The 22,391-nt window shown below is 37.3% G+C and overlaps 1 protein-coding gene across 1 annotated transcript in view; it reads left to right on the forward strand.

Moving 5' to 3' along the window:
- The first annotated feature begins 666 nt into the window (after positions 1–666).
- GABRA3 (gamma-aminobutyric acid type A receptor subunit alpha3) overlaps positions 667–22,391 on the forward strand; it is a 465,966-nt gene continuing 444,241 nt past the window's right edge. Inside the window, exon 1 of the mRNA XM_047715987.1 lies at positions 667–886. The gene's annotated coding sequence lies outside the window, so the exon portion shown is untranslated. The remainder of the gene's footprint in view (positions 887–22,391) is intronic.

Genomic DNA, 22,391 nt, shown 5'->3' on the forward strand with positions numbered 1-22,391 from the left:
GCCAAGCCACAAATCAAGCTCGAGGAGTTAAGAAATATAAGGAGGAGCAAGCAGGTAATAGAAGTCCAAGCTGGTTGGTAGGTAAGATGCAAAAACAGAAAGTCAGAGCTTTCAAGCAACCAACATCGACAAATAAATTGGATGTTGATTCAAGATAGAAGCTGTCTAGCCTCTGCTATTTCTAGCCTACCTTTTATTTTTTTTTTCGGGGGGAGGAGCTAAGATAACCAATTTTACTAAATTTATTTTCCTTTTTTATTATGTTATGTTAGTCATCATGCAGTACATCATTAGTATGTAATATAGTGATTTATTATTTGCATATAACACCCAGTGCTCATTATAACACATGCCCTCCATAATGCCCATCACCCAGCTACCCCACCCTCTCCCCTCTGAAACCCTCAGGTTGTTTCCCAGAGTCCATAGTCTCTCATGGTTCATCTTCCTCTCTGATGTCTCCTCCTTTGGTTTTCCTCCCTTCCCCTATGGTTCTCCATGCTATTGCTTATGGTCCTCATATGAGTGAAACCATATGATAATTTTCTTTCTCTGTTTGGCTTATTTCACTTAATATAATCCCCTTCAGTTCCATCCATGTCGACGCAAATGTTGGGTATTCATCCTTTCTGATGGCTGAATAATATCCCATTGTATATATGTACCACATCTTTTTATCTATTCATCTGTTGAAGGGCATCTCAGCTCCTTCCACAGTTTGGCTATTGTGGACATTATGGCTATGAACATTGGAGTAGCGCATTGGACTTCCATCCTCCCTTTTAAATCAGACCTCCTGATGCCAGCAGGCTGGATTGCAGTTAGAAAACAAGAAACCTACTGGGATTCCCACTCTTGAGTACAGAGAGTTACCCTCATGCTTCAGGTATTGTGAAATTCTCAATGTGACTTGTAGTTTATTCATGTTTTACATATATCTGCTATGATTTTAGTCATGTTTTATAGAAAAAAGAAGCAAATACAGTGTTTTTTTTTTTTTTTCAAATACGGTACTTTTATATTTTACATTAGGCAGAAGTTAAGCCATCATACCGATGTCAAAATGGTTCTTGGGGGAGCGCCTGGTTGGTTCAGTGGGTTAAGTGTCTGCCTTCAGCTAATGTCATGATCCCAGAGTCCTGCATTGGGCTACCTGCTTGGTGAGGAGCCTGCTTCTCTTTCCTTCTGCCTGTCGCTCCCCCTGCTTGTGTGCTCTCTTTCTCTCTCTGTCAAATAAATAAATGAAGTCTTTGAAAAAGTGGGTCTTGAGTTTCAGTGAATTAATTCTTCACAAGAAAGATTAAAAAAATACAATTTTGAGTTTACCAAAATTGAATTGACAAGGTTAAGAAGTAATAGAACTAGAAAGAAATATACATTTTTGTGTGAAACAACTTTTGTTTCAAAATATAATTTGAATGTAAATAGAACCAAACAGAGGATCAGAGTTGGGGGTCATTGTAAGAGTTTTGAGAAAGTGCAGGTTAAGCCCTACTTATTTTTTTTTAAAATTTAAATGCACTTAGCCAACACATGGTAGTACGTTGTTAGTTTTTGATGTAGTGTTCAATGATTCATTAGTTGTGTGTAACATCCAGTGCTCATCATATCATGTGTCCTCCTTAATGTCCATCACCCAGTTACCCCATCTCCCATCCGCCTCTCCTCCAGCAACCCTCAGTTTGTTTCCTGGAGTCAATTAGTGTCTCCCTCTCTGATTTCTTCCCATTCGGTTTTCCCTCACTTCCTCTATGATCCTCTGTGGCAGGTTAAGCACTATTTAACTTGGAGCAAGCATTTATACTCAAGTGAAAGAACAACGTCCTTCAAATTATGTTCCTCCCAGAAAATGAAAGTGAATCTAGCTTCCCTAGTTGTTTTCTAAGTTGGACCTGGTCATCACAACCATCAGGAAAGTAAAAGAATCAGGTCAAGAACTTGGACTTTGTGTTTTGGGGACCAAATGATATAAAAGAACAGATTCTGCTGACCTTTACTGAATATCTCTTTCATTCTCTCTTTCTTGTCTTTCTCCTTCTTCTCTTTGTCTCCAGCCTTCCCTACTTCAACCCTTGACTCTTTGGTAATGAATCCCAGAGTAGTTAATACATTCTATTTCAAATGACTTTTAGCTTCCTGGTAGTGGTTGCTTTTAGCATACATTCTTCTTTCTAAATATGTGTCATCAATAAATATTTTTAGAAGAAGAGTGGATTGAAGGTTGAAAAAAACTCAGTCCAACAGTCCAACTTTGCTCCATTTAAGAGTTATTAATACTTGTTACTTAATACTTAATACTGCTTCTCTTACTGAGTCTAGGTTTGTCCTTGCCTGAGAACCATTTTTCATCTTATTTCCTACTGGACTCTAAATTTTTTTTTTCACATGCAAATTTCAGGTCTTTTTCAAGGTAGAGCATCATATTTATTACAGCACTTACGAATTTCTTTTTTTTTTTAATTTTTATTTTTTCAGCATAACAATATTCATTATTTTTGCACCACACCCAGTGCTCTATGCAATCCGTGCCCTCTACAATACCCACCACCTGGTGCCCCCAACCTCCCACCCCCCACCCCTTCAAAATTCTCAGATCGTTTTTCAGAGTCCATAGTCTCTCATGGTTCACCTCCCCTTCCAATTTCCCTCAACTCCCTTCTCCTCTCCATCTCCCCTTGTCCTCCATGCTATTTGTTATGATCCACAAATAAGTGAAACCATATGATAATTGACTCTCTCTGCTTGACTTATTTCACTCAGCATAATCTCTTCCAGTCCCGTCCATGTTGCTACAAAACTTGGGGATTCATCCTTTCTTTTTTCTTTCTTTCTTTTTTTTTTTTTTTTACAGCTTTATAAACATATATTTTTATCCCCAGGGGTACAGGTCTGCGAATCACCAGGTTTACACACTTCACAACACTCACCATAGCACATACCCTCCCCAATATCCATAACCCCACCCCCTCTCCCAACCCCCTCCCCCCATCAACCCTCAGTTTGTTTTGTGAGATTAAGAGTCACTTATGGTTTGTCTCCCTCCCAATCCCATCTTGTTTCATTTACTCTTCTCCTACCCCCTCAACCCCCCATGTTGCATCTCCTCTCCCTCATATCAGGGAGATCATATGATAGTTGTCTTTCTCCTATTGACTTATTTCGCTAAGCATGATACCCTCTACTTCCATCCACGTCATCGCAAATGGCAAGATTTCATTTCTTTTGATGGCTGCATAGTATTCCATTGTGTATATGTACCACATCTTCTTTATCCATTCGTCTGTAGATGGACATCTAGGTTCTTTCCATAGTTTGGCTATTGTAGACATTGCTGCTATAAACATTCGGGTGCACGTGCCCCTTCGGATCACTCCGTTTGTATCTTTAGGGTAAATACCCAGCAGTGCAATTGCAGGGTCATAGGGTAGTTCTATTTTCAACATTTTGAGGAACCTCCATGCTGTTTTCCAGAGTGGTTGCACCAGCTTGCATTCCCACCAACAGTGTAGGAGGGTTCCCCTTTCTCCGCATCCTCGCCAGCATCTGTCATTTCCTGACTTGTTAATTTTAGCCATTCTGACTGGTGTGAGATGATATCTCATGGTGGTTTTGATTTGTATTTCCCTGATGCCGAGTGATATGGAGCACTTTTTCATGTGTCTGTTGGCCATCTGGATGTCTTCTTTGCAGAAATGTCTGTTCATGTCCTCTGCCCATTTCTTGATTGGATTATTTGTTCTTTGGGTGTTGAGTTTGCTAAGTTCTTTATAGATTTTGGACACTAGCCAATGGAAAAAAGACAGCCTCTTCAATAAATGGTGTTGGGAAAATTGGACAGCCACATGCAGAAAAATGAAATTGGATCATTTCCTTACACCACACACGAAAATAGACTCAAAATGGATGAAGGATCTCAATGTGAGAAAGGAATCCATCAAAATCCTTGAGGAGAACACAGGCAGCAACCTCTTCGACGTCAGCCGCAGCAACATCTTCCTAGGAACATCACCAAAGGCAAGGGAAGCAAGGGCAAAAATGAACTTTTGGGATTTTATCAAGATCAAAAGCTTTTGCACAGCAAAGGAAACAGTGAACAAAACCAAAAGACAACTGACAGAATGGGAGAAGATATTTGCAAATGACATATCAGATAATGGACTCTAAATTTTTGAGGGCAAAGTTTGTACCTTATTCATCTCTACTTTTCCAGGTCCTAAAGAGGCACTAATGCTTAGCAAAGTATTGTTGAATGAATACTATTTTATCTGTGCCTCACCACAGATTTCTGTTTAAAAAATCATTTTTTTATTTATTAAGTTTTTATTTAAATTCCAGTTACTTAACATACAGTGCAATATTTATTTCAGGTGTACAATATGGTGATTCAATACTTCCATACAACACCCAGAGCTTAACATGCTCTTTCTCAAAGCTCTTGCAATGACCCCCTCTGGTCCTCATTTATTAGTTGATGGACATCTGGGCTCTGTATAATTTGGTTATTGCTGATAAAGCTGTTATAAATATTGGGGTACATGCATGTATCTCTTCGAATTAACATTTCTGGATGTTCTGGGTGAATAACTAATAGTACAATTGCTAGATCATAAGATACTTCTATTTTTAATTTTTTGAGACACTTCCATACTGTTTTCCAGAGGGGCGGCACCAGTTTACATTCCCACCAGTTTGCATTCTCACCAGTGTAGGAGGATTCCCCTTTCACCACATCCTTGCAAAGACTTGTTTTTTCTTGTTGTTAATTTTAGTCATTTTGACAGGAGTGAGGTGATATCTCATTGTAGTTTTGATTTGTATTTCCCTGATGATTTAGCCATTTTGACGGGTGTGAGATGATATCTCCCTGTCGTAGTCTTTTGGTTTTCCCAGATGATGAGTGATACTGAGCATTTTTTCATGTGCCTCTTGGCCATCGGTATGTCTTCTTTGGAAAAATGTCTATTCATGTCTTCAACCCATTTTTTTAACTGGATTATTTTTGGGGGGGTGTTGAGTTTTTTAAGCTCTTTGTATATTTTGGACACTAACTCTTTATCAGTAACCTCACAGGATACAAAATCAATGTAGAGAAATCTGTTTCATTTCCATACTCCAATAATGAAGAATAGAGAAATCGAGGAATCAGTCCCATTTACAATTGCACAAAAAGCCATAAGATACCTAGGAATAAACCTAACCAAAGAGGTAAGAGATCTGTATTCTAAAAACTATAGAACACTTATGAAAGAGATTGAAGATGACACAAAGAAATGGAAAAACATTCCATGCTGACAGATTGGAAGAAAAAAATGTCATTAAAATATCTATATTACCCAAAGGAATCTGCACATTTAAGGGAATCTCTATCACAAGGCTGCCAGCATTTTTCAGAGAGCTAGAACAAACCATCGTAAAATTCATATGGAACCACAAAAGACCCCAGATAGCCAAAACAAGCTTGAAAGAGAAAAGCAAAGGTGGAGGCATCAAAATTCCAGACTTTAATTTATATTACAAAGCTGATCACTATCAAAACAGTATGGTACTGGTATAAAAATAGACACATCCGTCAATGGAACAGAATAGAAAACCCAGAAACGAACCCACAACTATATGGTCAGCTAATCTTCAACAAAGCAGGGGAGAATATCCAGTGGAAAAAGGACAGTCTCTTCAAAAAATGGTGTTGGGAAACTGGACAGCAACATGCAAAAGAGTGAAACTGGACCATTTTCTCACACCACTCTCTAAAATAAGTTCAAAATCGATGAAAGACCTAAATGTGAGACCGGAAGCCATTAAAATCCTAGAGGAGAACAGAAGCAGTAATCTCTTTGACATCAACCACAGCAACTTCTTACTAGAAATATCTCCTGAGGCAAGGGAAACAAAAGCAAAAATAAACTATTGGGACTTCATCAAAATAAAAAAAAAAACAAACTTCTGTACTCTGAAGAAAACAATCAACAAAACTAAAAGGCAACCTATAGAATGGAAGAAGATATTTGCAAATGACATAACTGTTTTAGAGTTAGTATCCAAGATATATAAAAGGCATGGATTTTTTTAAGTTCTTATTTAAATCCCCGTTAGTTAACATACAATGTAATATTAGCTTCAGGTGTACAATGTAATGATTCAACACTTCCTTACATTACCCAGTGCTTATCGTAAGTATAGTCCTTAATCTCCATTACCTATTTAAGAAACTGATGGCTACCAGAAGGAAAATGGGTGGGGATGAACATGGATATTTCTTAAGACACCAGGTAGTAAAAGACATGTAGCCTTTATCATTTTAGTGCTTATCAAGGAAATGTGAGCTTTATAATTGTAATCTCTTTATTGACAAGTCAGAAAGTAGTGAGTTATAAACATGAAGTCGTACAATCACCACCATCCCCTCCCCAGCCTCATCACTGCCTTCAACTATGTCCTTGTTTCCTTTTTTAATTTTATTTTTTCAGTGTTCCAAGATTCATTGTTTATGCACCACACCCAGTGCTCCATGCCATACCTGCCATCCTTAATACCCACCACCAGTTTCACCCAGCGCCCCCTTCCAAAACCATCAATTTGTTTCTCAGAGTCCACAGTTTCTCATGGTTCATCTCCCCCTCTGAATTACCCTAGTTCACTTTTCCTTTCCTTCTCCTAATGTCCTCCATGTTATTCCTTATGCTCCACTAGTAAGTGAAACCATATGATCCTTGTTTCCTAATGACCTGTCAGGCATGTCTCACAGCATTTAGGCTACTTGCAGCACAAAAATTTCATTGCAGGCTAATTTAGTCAATTGCAAATTTTAATCTTAGAGCCTCCACTCCTAAGCAAGTGCCAGCTAGGCTTTCCCAGTAGAATTTGCAGTGAGAAAGAGGATGCCTTTTGACAACCACCTCTCTCTCTTCTGGGTCTCCCTTTCTGTTTAGATATGCAAATGGTTTCTTAGTCCTATGGAATGTGTGCAGAGATAGGGCAATGTGGTGCTTTTTAGATCATCTGGTTACTCAGAAGCTGTTATTGACAGAGTTGGTGTTTTAGCCACAGATAGAACAAAAAAGGCCTTATTCAGCATATTTTATGTATATTCCAAAGAAATGCTTAAAGGAATAAAGAAATTTTACTCTTTTGAAAGGCCACATACTCCCATATTGGTCTTAAAATGGAATCTTATATTGATACTACTGCTGATATACATTTTGTATTCCTTCATTTTGAGTTTGATAAATATTTATTAAGTATGCATGAGTTCTTGGTAGAGCTCAAGATTCTGGAATACAGACCTGTCAATACAGACAAGGTCCTTGTTCTCCAGGAGTTTACATTCTAATAAGGGGTAGACATACAAGAAACAAGTAAATAAAATTTGTGATAAGTGATAAGTGATATGAAAGAAATAAAACCAGAAGATGTAATAGAGTGAAGGGGAGTATGAGGAAGACTACTCTGAGAAAGGATATTTGAGCCAAAATTTGAAGCATAGCAAGAAGCCAGGCACTCAAAGGGTCTAGGAAAGAGTTTCAGGCAAAGAGAATAGCAATTGCAATGTAGTATGGAATGGACTTTACATAACAAGCAAATCCAGATAGGCTGCAGTTCCATGAAGGAGATGGTTGGCAAATTAGGCAGGAAATAGATCAGGTAGAGCCTTATAGGTTGTGGAAATAAATTTGAATTTGATTCCAAATGCTATGGGAAACTTTTAAATAACTTTTAAATAGTCTCATAAAAGGATAGAAATGGACTAGTTTAATTTTTTAAAAGACAGTTCTGGCTGCCTATGAGGAATGGAATTTAAGGGAGCAAGGGAGGAGACAGTGAGCTCCAGTCAGAATCTATTACCATGGTCCAAGTAAACACATATGATGGCTAGGACCAGGATGGCAGCATTGGATATGAAGAGAAGTAGGTGAACTAAAGTTATATTTTAGAGATAGGGTAAGACACATTTTCTGTGGATTATAAGGAAAAGGCAGGAATCAAGGATGATTCCTAGGTTTGAGGTTTAAACAATTGGGTTTAAACCATTTTACTGGGCAGGATTGAGATGGTGGTAATCAAGAGTTCAGTTTAGGATATAATGTTTGACATATCTGTGAGACATTTAAGTGGTAAAATCAGGTAAGCAGTTGGAATAGAGTTATAAATTGCATGCTTATGCAGAGGTAATATTTAAATCTATAGGACAAGGTGAAATTGTATAAGATTAAAGTGTAGTGAAAGGCCTAAGCTATAGGACACTTCATAATGACTATGATATTTCTATTCTAATTTTTGCAAAGCAGCTTATAAGGAAGAAGATCTCTGTAAAGAGGAAAACTTGGAGGAATTAACTCAATAGCAGTCTATGATATATTCACAGAGTCAGGGAGAATTGTCTTAATTTTCCACTCAATTACAAGGGCCCATCTCTGACCTCAGAAGAATGCTACCCAACAGTCAGAATGCTGAATTAAAGGCCAGAGCCCTTTCACATGCTGCAGATAGGTAAAAGAGAGTTAAATATTTTTCTCACTGAAATCTGTTGCAAAAGAAGTAAAAAACTAAAATTTGTAACAAAGATGAGAAAGATGCCTAATTGTACCCAAGGGTTTGTAGTTCCCTAAATCTTGCTTTAAATTATAGCCTGTTTATATTTAATATTTATGCCAATACTAGTTAGTATTTATGCAGAGTTGATTTAGTAAAGTGTTCTCCCTCTATGGAAAAAAATGTAAATTAGTGGAAAATCATGATAATTCTCTTTAATTCTGTTTATCATACTGAGTTGTTCATGACATGATACCATAACCAAAACACACCTTTCACTTGTTGGCAGCTTATTCAAACTGCAGAGAGAACAGGTGAAATAAACAGTTTCTGAAATGTTAGGCTTACATAGCAAAATGTATACGGAGATTGCATATAGCATAGCTGTTAAAGAGTTGCCAACATGGAGAAATATCATCAGACTAACAAGTCTTACAACAATTAATCCCTTAGGGTAGAATTACTCTGCAAGTAACATACATGTTGTTTTTTCATATTTGCACAAGTAAATAACTGATACAAAAACAACCTTAACCCTTCTATAAATAAATTCCACACCAATGAATAAGGGATAGATGAATTAAATTAGCCATATCAATGTATTTTTTAAAGATATTTGGTCCATCAAAATCCCAGTTACCTAATTTTCATAGGAGAAAAACATTGACAAAAAAATGACAGAAGTTAAATCGGATGTAGATAAAATAAACACCAAAAGAAATGTCTTTGATTTTTTTAATGTTTCAAAGAACTGCTTGTGTAACTCTAGCACTAGTCACATTATCAGGAACAGGAGGGGTGGTTAAGGTCATTTTTCATTTTTGTCATGGCTTTCAAGAACCTCAAAACCAAATCTGAATTTAAATCACAGCAATAATATCAACCTCTTTGGTAGCATATTTCTTCCTTCCTTGGTCCTCGTTTTCTATTTTTTGTTGTTGCGTAGGCAGTGGCATTTCATAGAGCCAAAATGCCCACCTCTTCCAGTCTGGAAATCCCAACTGCTTTTCATCTGTCTTCTTCCCAGACTTGAGTTTACATTACAAAAGCTATTTGGAGGTATGCTGGCACCAGGTTTCTCTGCACAGTGTGAAGGTATGCTTACTTTCAGGGGGATGTTTTCTGCTAAACATGAAGATGGCCACAAGTTGTACTGTAAGAGTTTGGGGATAGGAAATCCATTCTGTAGATCCAGTGTAGTCTATTGAGATCTGAAGTGAAGAAACTTACAGAATCATTTATTTTACCTGAGCTTGTGATTAGAACACTATTAAACAATTGTTAGTTTGATGATTTGTGTTACTTATTTCTGTATACTTCAGAAACAAGTCAATAGATTTGTAGACACAAGATCCAGCAATCTCATATCTGGGTGTATACCCAAAGGAAATATAATTAGGACCTTGAAGAGAAAGCTGCGCTTACATGTTCATTGAGGCATTATTAACAATAGCCAAGACATGGAAGCAACCTAAATGTCTATCAGTGGATGAAAAGACAAAGAAAATGCAATATATACATATAATGGTGTGTTATTCAACCTTTAAAAAGGAAATCCTGCCATTTGTGACAATACAGATGGACCTGGAGAGCATTATGCTAATTGAAACAAGCCACAGACAGACAAATACTACATGATACCATTTATAATGAGGAATCTAAAATAGTAAAACTCATAGAAGCAAAAGGTAGAATTGTGGTTGCCAAGGGCTAAAGTAGGGGCAAACAGGAGATTTTGGTCAAAGAATACAAAGTTTTAGTTATGCAAGATAAGTAAGTCCTAGATATCTACTCTACATCATAGTGTGTATAGTAAACAGTACCATATTGTATACCTAAAAACTTGCTACTAGGGTAGATCTTATGTTAAGTGTTCTTATCACACACACACACAAAATAGTAATTAATAAAGAAGGTGGGAGGAAAGTTTTGGAGGTGATACGTTTGTTTATAACATCAATTGTGTTGATGGTTTTAAGGGTGCAAAGTTATCTCCAAACTCATCAAGCTGTTTACATTAAATACATACAGATTTTTGTATGTCAATAATACCTCCATAAAGTTTTTTTTAAGAAAGATTAGTAGGGTTGATGCTTTATTATGAAACTTCATTTGGGGATTATGGTCAAGATTGAAGTTCTATTGTTGTCCTCATCTTCTGTCTTACTGATCTCAACCCTAGTCTAAACTTTATTACCTCTTATATTCCCAATTCCCTACACTCATGTTAGTCATATACCCCAATTCTTCTCCACCCAGGATTAAAGTTTGGAAATAAAAATGGTTTTCCCATATCAGCTCTCACATCTACTTTCTGCTTTGGATTTTTCCAAATCAGCTGAAAAATAAGATGTAAGGAAGACAAATGGCCAATGGAGGAGCTGTATTGTAAGGAAATGAAACAAAAGTAATACAGACAGGGAAGGCAGAAAAAGCCTCCCAGCATGTTTGATTTGGAACAAAACTCTTTGCTTCTCAGTTTGCTTTTCTGTAAAATGGAGGTAATTTTTTAATCCCTAATTTTTACCTAATGAGTATTATAAATCCCATAAGGTAACATGTGTAAAAGTATTTTGCCAACCATCAGGAACCAAACCTATCCAAGGGGTTAGTGATGGAAGACTTACGTAGGTACCAACAAAGTCAGAACAAAAATGACATTTCTTTTGTTTTTTTTTTCCTCATGTGCTGCTTAGTTTCACATTCTTTATAGTCTAGTATTATCATCTAGAATATTTCTGTAATTTATTCTCTAACAGTCCTTGATTTTCTTTATCTTTTTTTTTCAGCTTCTAATTTAATCTGATCTTTGTATGCAAACATGCCCTGGGTTCCTCTTTAGGAAGCCCCCCCCCAAAAAATGAAGGGACTATGATTACTACATTATTTGTGTTATGTTCCATGAGGACATACAGTGGTAATACCTTAAATGCATAAAGCATAGGCCTAGGCCCATATATATGATTAAATATATAAATACAAATGCATACATGCTTTCTCTCTGTCATACACACACACACACACACACACACACACACACACCCCTCACAGCAAAGTCCTCACCCTCTTTTTTACACCTAGCATGTCACACAATACAGGGTGACATGGTCCTTGGGAAGGAAAGTCTTGCAACGTAGGTCATGTTGTTAATTTGTTCATCCAAAGATTATTTTACCCAATGAACTGCTCTACCAATTTCACATGTTCTGTTTCTATTTTATTGTGAATTGAAGAAGAATTAAATCATCTAAAAGCATCTGATGATAGGCAGTTATCTAGCCAATTAGTTTCACATTCTTATAACTCAATATTAGCATTTAGAATCTTTTTGTGATCCATTTATGTAAGAGCCTCTCAGTTTTCCTTCTTTCTTCTACTTTTTCTTTCAAATTGATCTTCATAGGTAGACAGGCCCTGGGTTGTCACAACTTCATCAGAAGACAAAAATGAGGAGTCAAATTTTTTATTACTTTGTGTCGTGTCTTTTAATGAAAAACCTATGTCAGTAATAATCCCTTGGATTTACACAAAGTGCTTTGAAAACAACCCAATGCTAGTTATGTAACCATGAGTATCACTTTACTTCTCCGAATTCATTTCTTCATTTGTAAATGGCAATAATATTGGTAATTTAAGCAGCTTATTTGAGGTATAGCCACTCAACAAATTAGAAATGGACCTGATAGTTTTCTCATTTAGCACTGTTCTCTCTACCTTGTCCATGAAAATATCATGAAGGACTTTGTCAGATACCTTGCTGAAATCCAGATTCACTGTGCCCAACATTTCCTTGATCTAAAAGAGTAGTAACAAACCTGATTGAAAACTTAAAAAGAAAGAGGACATGAGGTTGTTTGGAGTGATCTATACTCCATATCACCATATTATCTTCACTGATGGTCACCTCACTCCACAGGTGCCCACAAAACATGTATTTCTACTTGGCCAAATTGTTGGAACTTAAAATCCACTGGTGGGTATTTTCTAAAAATGACTATTGTCTTATTTAAAAAATAAAATTAGCTTTTCCCCTTTTGTCGCTTCTCAACAGTTTCTTAAAAATACTCAAGAGGAGCTTACATCCAACAGGAGAGAAGTATTTGGAGGAAGCATCCCATGGATGCAAATTTCCATCCATTCCTCATCTACCCTCAGAGGACCTTTTTTTCCTTCCAAGGAGTTTCATGGTCCTCCCAGGTCAGTGGCAGCACCACTGGGGATGTCCTGGGGACACTCTCAAGTCACTGAGAAAGTATGAGCACAATTACACTTTTCATTTTCATTTCAACTAACATTCATAGAGAGCCTATTCCATACCAAGGTTGTACAGATACAAAATAACTCTCTTCACAGACCTCACTGTCTAGAATGAAGGATACATGAACAAATAAATATAACCCAATTGTAAAAGTGCATCTGAACTTACATAGTGGGACCATAGTTTCAGTTTCCCATGTTTATGAACACTTCTATTTTAGCTAAGAAATAGGCTGGGAATGGCTTGGTTTACTGCAAGACAAGACAAGCCAGTTGGGACCAAGACGTGAAAATATGCAGGATTAATGAAACAAAATGAGTACATGAATGACAGGCTCTTTCTTAGATTCTGGAAGACAATTTGGTCTGAAAGGTAAATGTGTCATATAGCGATAGCTGTTGCTTAAAGTAAGATGGCAAGCATCCAAACCTAAGTGGGTACTGAGTATTTCAACAGATGGCCCAAGTATAGTGATGGGAAATTTAGAGGAATATAATGCTTATATTCCAAGGAAACTATATTTCAGCATTAGGGAGATTCACTAGCAGATATGAAGCCTTAGCTACGAGGCTAAAGTTCAAGGGAAGTTCTCTAGTTAGCAACTGCTCTGCCTATAGTACAGTGCATTCTGAGCTAACAAAATTGACAAACCAGTACAGTCAGCCTCACTGTGTATCTGAAAGGCTAATGCTCCCCACGGAATTGAAAGTTTCAACTTAATACACCTGTTGAGTATGTAGTTGACCCTAAAGCTTTACTCCAATGCTTTCATCCCCCATTCTTAAGTCTGCCCCAAGTCCAAGCCCATGTGAATGTGTCCACTGAGAGAACATCAAAACTCCATATGATGGCCTCCAAACCTGTAGAATTATGGATGGGAAAAGAGGGGTGAGGATTGCATAGATTAGTGGTTTTCACTTGGAGGGTATGGGCAGGGAACGAAAAGAGGGAAGAAATGGGAAGGATGTGTTAATTTGAATACATATCCCCAAGTTCTTTTTCTTACTATACATCCCCAATTAAGAATCAGTTGCATAGTTGAAGAATTTTATTTTATTCAATATTGAAATCTCTCTCCTGGGATATTGGATTGTTTGTGATATTTGGAGAGAGAATTAGAAAGATCACCTTAGTTGGACTGACATTCAGGAAAAGGAAATCCAATAGCTTTTCAAACAATTAAAAACCTTGACTTATATAAAGTAAATACATACTCATATTTAGTAAGAAGTACTTAAAATCAAAGTGCTTACTGAGGCTTGAGCACCATGACTCAGAATTTTCTTTCAACTAAAAAGTAAGTCCCAGGGCACCTGGGTGGCTCAGTGGGTTAAGCCGCTGCCTTCGGCTCAGGTCATGATCTCAGGGTCCTGGGATCGAGTCCCACATCGGGCTCTCTGCTCAGCAAGAAGCCTGCTTCCCTCTCTCTCTCTGCCTGCCTCTCCATCTACTTGTGATCTCTCTCTGTCAAATAAATAAATAAAAAATCTTTAAAAAAAAAAAAGTAAGTCCCAATTGGAAGTCCATATAAGCACTGATGCATCACCTCTTATTCTCACCTTGTTTTCTGACACAATCCCAGGGGCTGAAAATGTAAGGATATTTTCTGAAGACTTAAGAGGCTTATAAACTTCACAAAGCCATACTAAATCCAGATCTTTTGGAAAGATAGCTCCAGTAACATTTCCTGGGGCTGGTCCCTGGCATGAATATATAGGCCAGAGAATAACCTCTGTGGTTCTGGCAGTGGGGCAGGAAGAGTATTGATTGAAAGACCCGCAGGGATCTGTGAGAAGGGGGCAAGTGTACATTCTGCATTCTCAGCTCCACTCAGGACACTTGGTACTAGCTTGTTACTTTCTCCTGAACTAAGATAAGAGGTTTATTGAGTGTATTCTAAGTGCTTTGAGTGTATTCTAAGGGCTTTTAAAGAATATTTATTTGACTGTACTTCCACAAGTGTTAAGTTCAAACTTAAAAACTAAAAGGAAGGGGCGCCTGGGTGGCTCAGTGGGTTAAAGCCTCTGCCTTCAGCTCGGGTCATGATCCCAGGGTTCTGGGATCGAGCCCCACATCGGGCTCTCTGCTCAGCGGGAGCCTGCTTCTTCCTCTCTCTCTCTCTGCCTGCCTCTCCGCCTACTTGTGATATCTCTCTCTGTCAAATAAATAAATAAATAAAATTTAAAAAAAAAAAACTAAAAGGAAAAAAAATTGTGTTTTCATAAAATTGATATTAAGCATTTAGAGTGTTTTGGCAGATATGAGCATGTGCCACTTAGAACGGGTTTCAAAAAAGGATTTCCTGCCCAGTTGCAAATAGACATGCTTCAACTGTGAGGCCCCTCAGAGACCACCTCAGCTTTTACGCAAGTCATGTTCTTAACAAGATGGCCCCAACTCATGACTGAGAAAAATAGTATAAGGACCTAGCTGTTTCCATCCAATGGGTCTCAGCAGAACATCTTAGTAGTACTCCTGTAAGAGGCAGTCTTTGCTTTTATCTCTCCTTTGCGCTAGTAGAGACCTTGTCATGTCTACATTGGAATCTGACTGTTCCCTCTGCCCAGTTCTATTTCCTCCTTTTTCTTTTCACAGGTGTTACTTCCCCATAACTTTTTATACTCACAACTCCATCCCAGTATCTGTTTTTCACAGAACCCAAATTGGCACATGTATCGTATTAAGAATCTGGGGAGATTTTATGGATAGACTGATTGCATAAAATCACTCAAAGGGAAAGGTATAACACTAATGAAAAGTGGACAAATAACACTATTATAAGTGGGACTCTACCAGAGAGAAAAGAACTCAGAGGGGTACACCAGAACTTTGAAGAGAAGAGTGGATTGGGAATCAACAGATTTGACCTCTAGCATTTGGAGATAGGGTCTTTACAGAAGTCATTAGAACGGACTCTAATTCAATATGACTGGTATTCTTACAAAAATATTAGGACACAGACACACATAGAAGGACTAGGTCACAGCCACACAGAGAGAAGACCAAGACACAGGGAGAAGACCATCTATAAGCCATGGAAACAGGCCTTAGAAAGAACAAGGCTGATGACACCTTGATCTCAGATTTCACAACTGTGAGACCTTCAAAACTGTGAAACAATAAATATCTGTCATTTAAGCCAGCCAGTCTATGATACTTTCCTATAGCAGCCCAAGCAAATGAATGCAGAGTTCCTTAAGAGGAAGAGTTCCACTGTAGAACATTAGTTTCATTCATTGGGACTCTTGGGGAGTCTGGAGAAAACTTTCAGATCCACCTCCGTGTTGGCTCAGCAGGTGCATGTCAATTACCTCTATAATGGCTATGGAAATGCTGCTGCTGCCACCCACTCTGCTCCTCTACCCTCACACTTTCAAAATTGATTTGTTATAGCCTTTCCTATGACTTGTCTTTCACTAGGTTTATAAGATTCAAACAATGAGCCCTGACTCTGGGTACTGGATTTCATAAGAAAATAGTGAGTAAATAAACCGGGGTAATAAAATTCATGCTTTATCATTATGGTCAGTTGAGCCCCAGTGGAGGCCTTCCCCAAATAGCAGGAATAACTACAACCTAGCCATGAGTGAAACTAAATTGGCATCCCATAGTTAGAGTTCCTTTACTTTAAACCACTAGTTTTTAGTCCTGGCACAGGCATGCCTGCTGTCTCCTGGGTTCCTGAGTCACTGAATGTCAAATGTGGTGAGATGCTGAGGTGGCACTGCTAAAGTTAGAAGGCTCAAAGTTGCCAATTAATTCTGTGCAAAAGAAGTGTTTACATCAGCCTCCACTTTGGGCCCTGACTGATGTTCTGAAGCTTCTTCTAAACTGGGGCCTCTTTAGAAGAGACTGCTTGCCTGGAAACAAAAGTGACTACTTAGAGCAAAGTTACCAGCCTATCTGTTGGACACCAACTAGCTATGTTTGTCTTCTATCCTCCTCCTACCCTCTCTCATCCTGTATTACTTTTATTGCTATGTAACAAATTACCACAAATTTAGCAGCTGTAAACAACACACATAAGCTCAGTTTCTGTGGGTCAGGGGTCTATGTACAGCTTAGTTGGATCCTCTGCTCAAGGTCTTACAAGACTGCAGTAAAGTTCTCAGTAAGGCTGCCTTCTCATCTGGAGTTTAGGGGCCCCTTTCAAGCTCCTATAGTTGCTGGCAGAGTTGATTTCATGTGCTATATAACTGAGAGTCCTGATTTTTGCTGGCTCTTAACTGTAGGCTTCCCTCAGGTCCCAGAGGCCAAGGCAGTCACAACATGGCTGTCTGCTTCTTCAGGGCCAGCATTAGAAGCTAGTCTGCTAGAATAGAGCCTTAACATAACATAGTCATGAAAATGACAACCCATTACCATTTTCATATTGTTATTTAATAAAAGCAAGTTTCATATATTGCTCACACTCTAGGGAAAGGGTTATACGAGGGTATGACTCATTGAAAGTCATCTTAGGGTGTGTCTGCCAGCCCTACCCCTTTACTACTCACGTCCTTTACTGCCTCCATGGCAGTTGCTGACTGTTTCTGCTTATAATACCACCAATTAAGTTTGGGAGGGACTCAAGGGCCATTTTTTGTTATTCTCTTCTCCTCCCCTAGTTGTCATACCAGATGCATGCATACTGTTGTGATCATCACTATAAATTTCAGTTAAATCACACATGGGTTAATACAATTTATTGCAATCGACAAAGTGAAGAGACAGCCTACAAAGTGGGAGAAAATATTTGCAAATCACTTACCTGATAAGGGGTTAATATCCAAAATATATAAAGAACTCAAACCACTCCATAACAAGAAAGCAACTTGATTTAAAATTTGGTAAAGGACCTGAATATACAGTTCTTAAAATAAGACACACAAATGACCAACAGGTACATAAAAATGTGCTAATCATCTGGGGAATGCAAATCAAAACCATGATGAGATATCATTTCACATCTGTTAGAATGGCTATCATCAAAAAGACAAACGATAACAAGTGTTGGCAAGAATATAGAGAAAAGGGAACACTTTTGCTCTGTTGGTGAGAATGTAAATCAGTACAACCATTATGGAAAACAGTATAGAGGTTTTTCAAAAAATTAAAAATAGAATTACCATAGGATCCAGCAATCCCACTTCTGGGTATTATTCAAAGAAAATGAAAACAGAAACTTGAAGAGACTTCTACACTACCATGTTTATTACAGTATTATTCACAATAGATATGGACACAACCTAAGTATCCATCAATTTCTGAGTGGATAAAGAAGTTATGGTATGCATATAAACAATGACGTTTCATTCAGTCATGAGGGAAAAAGGTAATCTTGCATTTGCAACAAAATGAATGGTCCTTGAGGGCATTATGCTTACTGAGATCAGCCAGACAAAGACAAATATTATATGATATCAGTTATATGTAGAAGCTAAAAAGCCAAACGTAGAAATGGAGTAGAATGGTAGTTGCCAGGGGCTAAGGCATGGAGAAATTGCGGAGGTGTTGTTAAAGGGTACAAACTTGTAACTAGAAGAATAAGTTCTGGAGATCTAATGCACAGCATAGTGATTATAGCCAACAATACTATATTGTAAACATTAAAGATTCTAAGAGATTAAACCTTAAATGTTCTCACCACAAAGAAATGATAATTGTGTGATGTGATGTGATAGAAGTGATAGTTAAAGATACTGTGGTAATCATATTGCAATATATAAATTCAACAAATCAACAGACTATACACCTTCAACTTCCACAATGTTATATGTCAGTTATATTTCAATTTAAAAATAAATTAATATTTAAAAGAAAAATAAAAACATATGCAATACATATTTTCATAAGAGAGATAGCCACTTGCTACACTGAGAACAGTTTTAAGGCAACGGATGTGATAGTCATTCTGTAATGAATATAGGTAGAGAAGTATTTACAAACATATGTAATAAATATGGTCATAAAAGTGTTATATCCAAAAAACAAAAACAAAGAAAAAGAAGTGAATGAGAGAGTATGAAGGCAACTTTTAAAGACTATTATATATATGTTTATAAAGCTGTAAAAAAAAAAAAAAGAAAGAAAGGATGAATACCCAAGTTTTGTAGCAACATGGACGGGACTGGAAGAGATTATGCTGAGTGAAATAAGTCAAGCAGAGAGAGTCAATTATCATATGGTTTCACTTATTTGTGGAGCATAACAAATAGCATGGAGGACAAGGGGAGATGGAGAGGAGAAGGGAGTTGAGGGAAATTGGAAGGGGAGGTGAACCATGAGAGACTATGGACTCTGAAAAACGATCTGAGAATTTTGAAGGGGTGGGGGGTGGGAGGTTGGGGACACCAGGTGGTGGGTATTGTAGAGGGCACAGATTGCATGGAGCACTGGGTGTGGTGCAAAAATAATGAATACTGTTATGCTGAAAAAATAAAAAAATTAAAAAAAAATAAAGACTATTATAGCTATGGTGTGCCTTGGTCAGATTTGCCTTCTTAAAAAACAAATATTCAAATTTTAAAAATTAAACAATATACAGATTTAGTAATGCATAGCAATAGTCTTCTATATGACCCCAGTCCAGCTCCCCCTAAGGAGCCTTTTGAACATTCCTATCTGATTTTTTTCTTCTCACCAGAAGACTTGCACCACATCTCTAAATCATTTGCTTTTACAGCTGTTTTGTACCTTATCATTTTTTCTCTTTCTGCTATTTCATTATCGGTGTATAGAAATGCTACCAATTTCTGGGTATTAATTTTGTATCTTGCAACTTTACTGAATTCATTTATCACTAGCAGTGTTTTGGTGGATTCTTTACAGTTTTCTATGAACATTATGTTACTGGCAAATAGGGAAAGTTTTACTTCTTCCTAACCAATTTGGATGCCTTTTATTTCTTTTTCTTATCTGATTTCTAAGACTTCCAGTACTACGTTGAATAAAAGTGAGGAGAGCGGACATCCTTGTCTTGTCCCTGATCTTAGAAGAAAAGCTCTCAGTTTTTCACTGATGAGTATGGTGTCAGCTGTAGGTTTTTTACATATGGCCTTTATCATGTTGAGGTATGTTTTCCTTAAACCCACTTTGTTGTGAGTTTTTATCATGAACAGATATAGAATTTTGTCTAATGTTTTTTCTGCATATATCGAGATGATTATAAAATTTTCATCCTTCAGTTTTTTTTATTATGTTCAGTTAGCCATTGTATAGTATATAATTAGTTTTTGATGTAGTTTTCAATGATTCATTAGTTAAGTATATTACCCCGTGCTCAACACAACATGTGCCCTCCTTAATACCCATCACCCTATTATCCCCTCCCCTCCATCCTCCTGAGACTCTCAGATTTTTTCCCCAGGATCCATAGTTTCTCATGGTTCCTCTACCTCTCTGATGTCTCCTCCTTTGGTTTTCCCTCCCTTCCCCTATGTTCCTCCATGCTATTGCTTATGGTCCACATATGAGTGAAATCATATGATAATTGTCTTTCTCTGCTTGGCTTACTTCATTTAACGTAATCCCCTCCAGTTCCATCCATGTCGATGCAAACGGTGGGTATTCATCCTTTCTGATGGCTGAATAATATCCCATTGTATGTATGTACCACATCTTTTTATCCATTCATCTGTTGAAGGGTATCTCAGGTCCTTCCACAGTTTGGCTGTTGTAGACATGACTTCTATGAACATTGGGATGCATGTGTCCCTTCTTTTCACTACATCTGTATCTTTGGGGTAAATACCTAGTAGTGCAATTGCTGGGTTATAGGGTAGCTCTATTCTTAACATCTTGAGGAAACTCCATACTGTTTTCCAGACTGGCTGCACCAGCTTGCATTCCCACGAACAGTGTAAGAGGGTTCCCCTTTCTCCACATCCTCGCCAACATTTGTTCTTTCCTAGTTTGTTAATTTTAGCCATTCTAACTAGTATGAGGTGGTATCTCATTATGGTTTTGATTTGTATTTCCCTGATGCCTAGTGATGTCGAGCATTTTTTATGTGTCTGTTAGTCATTTGTATGTCTTCTTTGGAGAAGTGTGTTTATGTCTTCTGCCTATTTCTTGACTGCATTAGTTTTTTGAGTGTTGAGTTTGAGAAGTTCTTTATAGATCTTGGATATTGGCTCTTGTTCTGTAATGTCATTTGCAAATATCTTCTCCCATTCCATGGGCTGCCTCTTAGTTTTGTTGACTGTTTGCTTTGCTGTGCAGAAGCTTTTTACTTGATGAAGTCCCAAGACCTTATTTTTGCTTTTGTTTCACTTGCCTTTGGAGACATGTCTTAAAAGAAGTTGCTGTGGCTGATGTTAAAGAGGTTACTGCCTATGTTCTTCTCTATATTCTGATGGGTTCCTGTCTCACATTGAGGTCTTTCTTCCATTTTGAGTTTATCCTTGTGTATGGTGTAAGGGAATGGTCCTGTTTCCTTCTTCTATATATAACTATCCAATTTTCCCAGCACCACTTATTGAAGAGACTGTCTTTTTTCCATTGGATATTTTTGTAGATTTTTAACTTCTACTTTTTCACACCTATATTTTTTTCTTTTTATTTTATATCTATCTACATATATAGAGAGATATAGATATAAGATTCAATGTTGTCCTTTTTCCCTATTCAATACTACCTTTATATATATACCAGTTTTAATTTCCTTATAATCTGGGAAGTAGTGTTCTCTAACAAAGAAAACAAAATACACCCAAGAAGAACTGAAACACCCTACCTTGCCCACATTGAGAGATTATAACCTCCCTTTCCCTCACCTCCCTTTTTTTCTTAAATTTATAAATCTTATTCTTGGGTTTCATTTTGGCTGGTTTTCTTTGTTTGTTTGGTTTTGGTTTTTGGTGACGGCTTCCAACCCCTCCAAACTTTCCCAGGTGCATCTTGCCTGGATTGTGGTTGATATTTTCAATTCTGTACATCCCCTCAACCAGCCCTCAACAGAATAACTGGGAGGAGGAACAGTCTTCAATTTGTTGATGCAGTGTATCCTGTTGACTGATTTGTGGATATGAAACCATCCTTGCATCACCAGAATAAAACCCACATTGTGAATGATCTTTTTAATGTATTGTTGAATGTGGTTTGCTAATATTTTGTTGAAGATTTTTGCTTTTATGTTTACCAGGCATGCTGGCCTGTAGTTTTCTCTTTTTGTAGTGTCTTTGGATTTGGTATCAAGGTAATGATGGCCTTTTCAAACATATTTAGAAGCTTTCCTTCCCCTTCTATTTTTGGAATAGTTTGAGAATAGGTATAAACTGTTCTTTATTTATTTTTATTTCTTTTGTTGTGTTATGTTAGTCACCATAAAATACATCATTAGGTATTGATGCAGGGTTCTTTAAATGTTTGGTAGAATTCACCTGTGAATCCATCTGGTCCTGAATTTTTGTTCTTTAGCATTTTTTTAAAATTACCAATTCAGTTCCATTACTAGTAATTGGTCTATTCCAATTTTCCATTTCTTCGTGGTTCTTTTTTGGAAGATTGTATGTTTCTAGGAATTTATCCATTTCTTCTAGGCTGCCCATTTCTTGGAATATAATTTTCGTACTATTCTTTTATAATTCTCTGTATTTCTTTGGTGTTGTTTGTCTCTTCTCTT

This window comes from Lutra lutra, chromosome X (assembly GCF_902655055.1).
Source record: "Lutra lutra chromosome X, mLutLut1.2, whole genome shotgun sequence".
Lineage (NCBI taxonomy): Eukaryota > Metazoa > Chordata > Mammalia > Carnivora > Mustelidae > Lutra > Lutra lutra.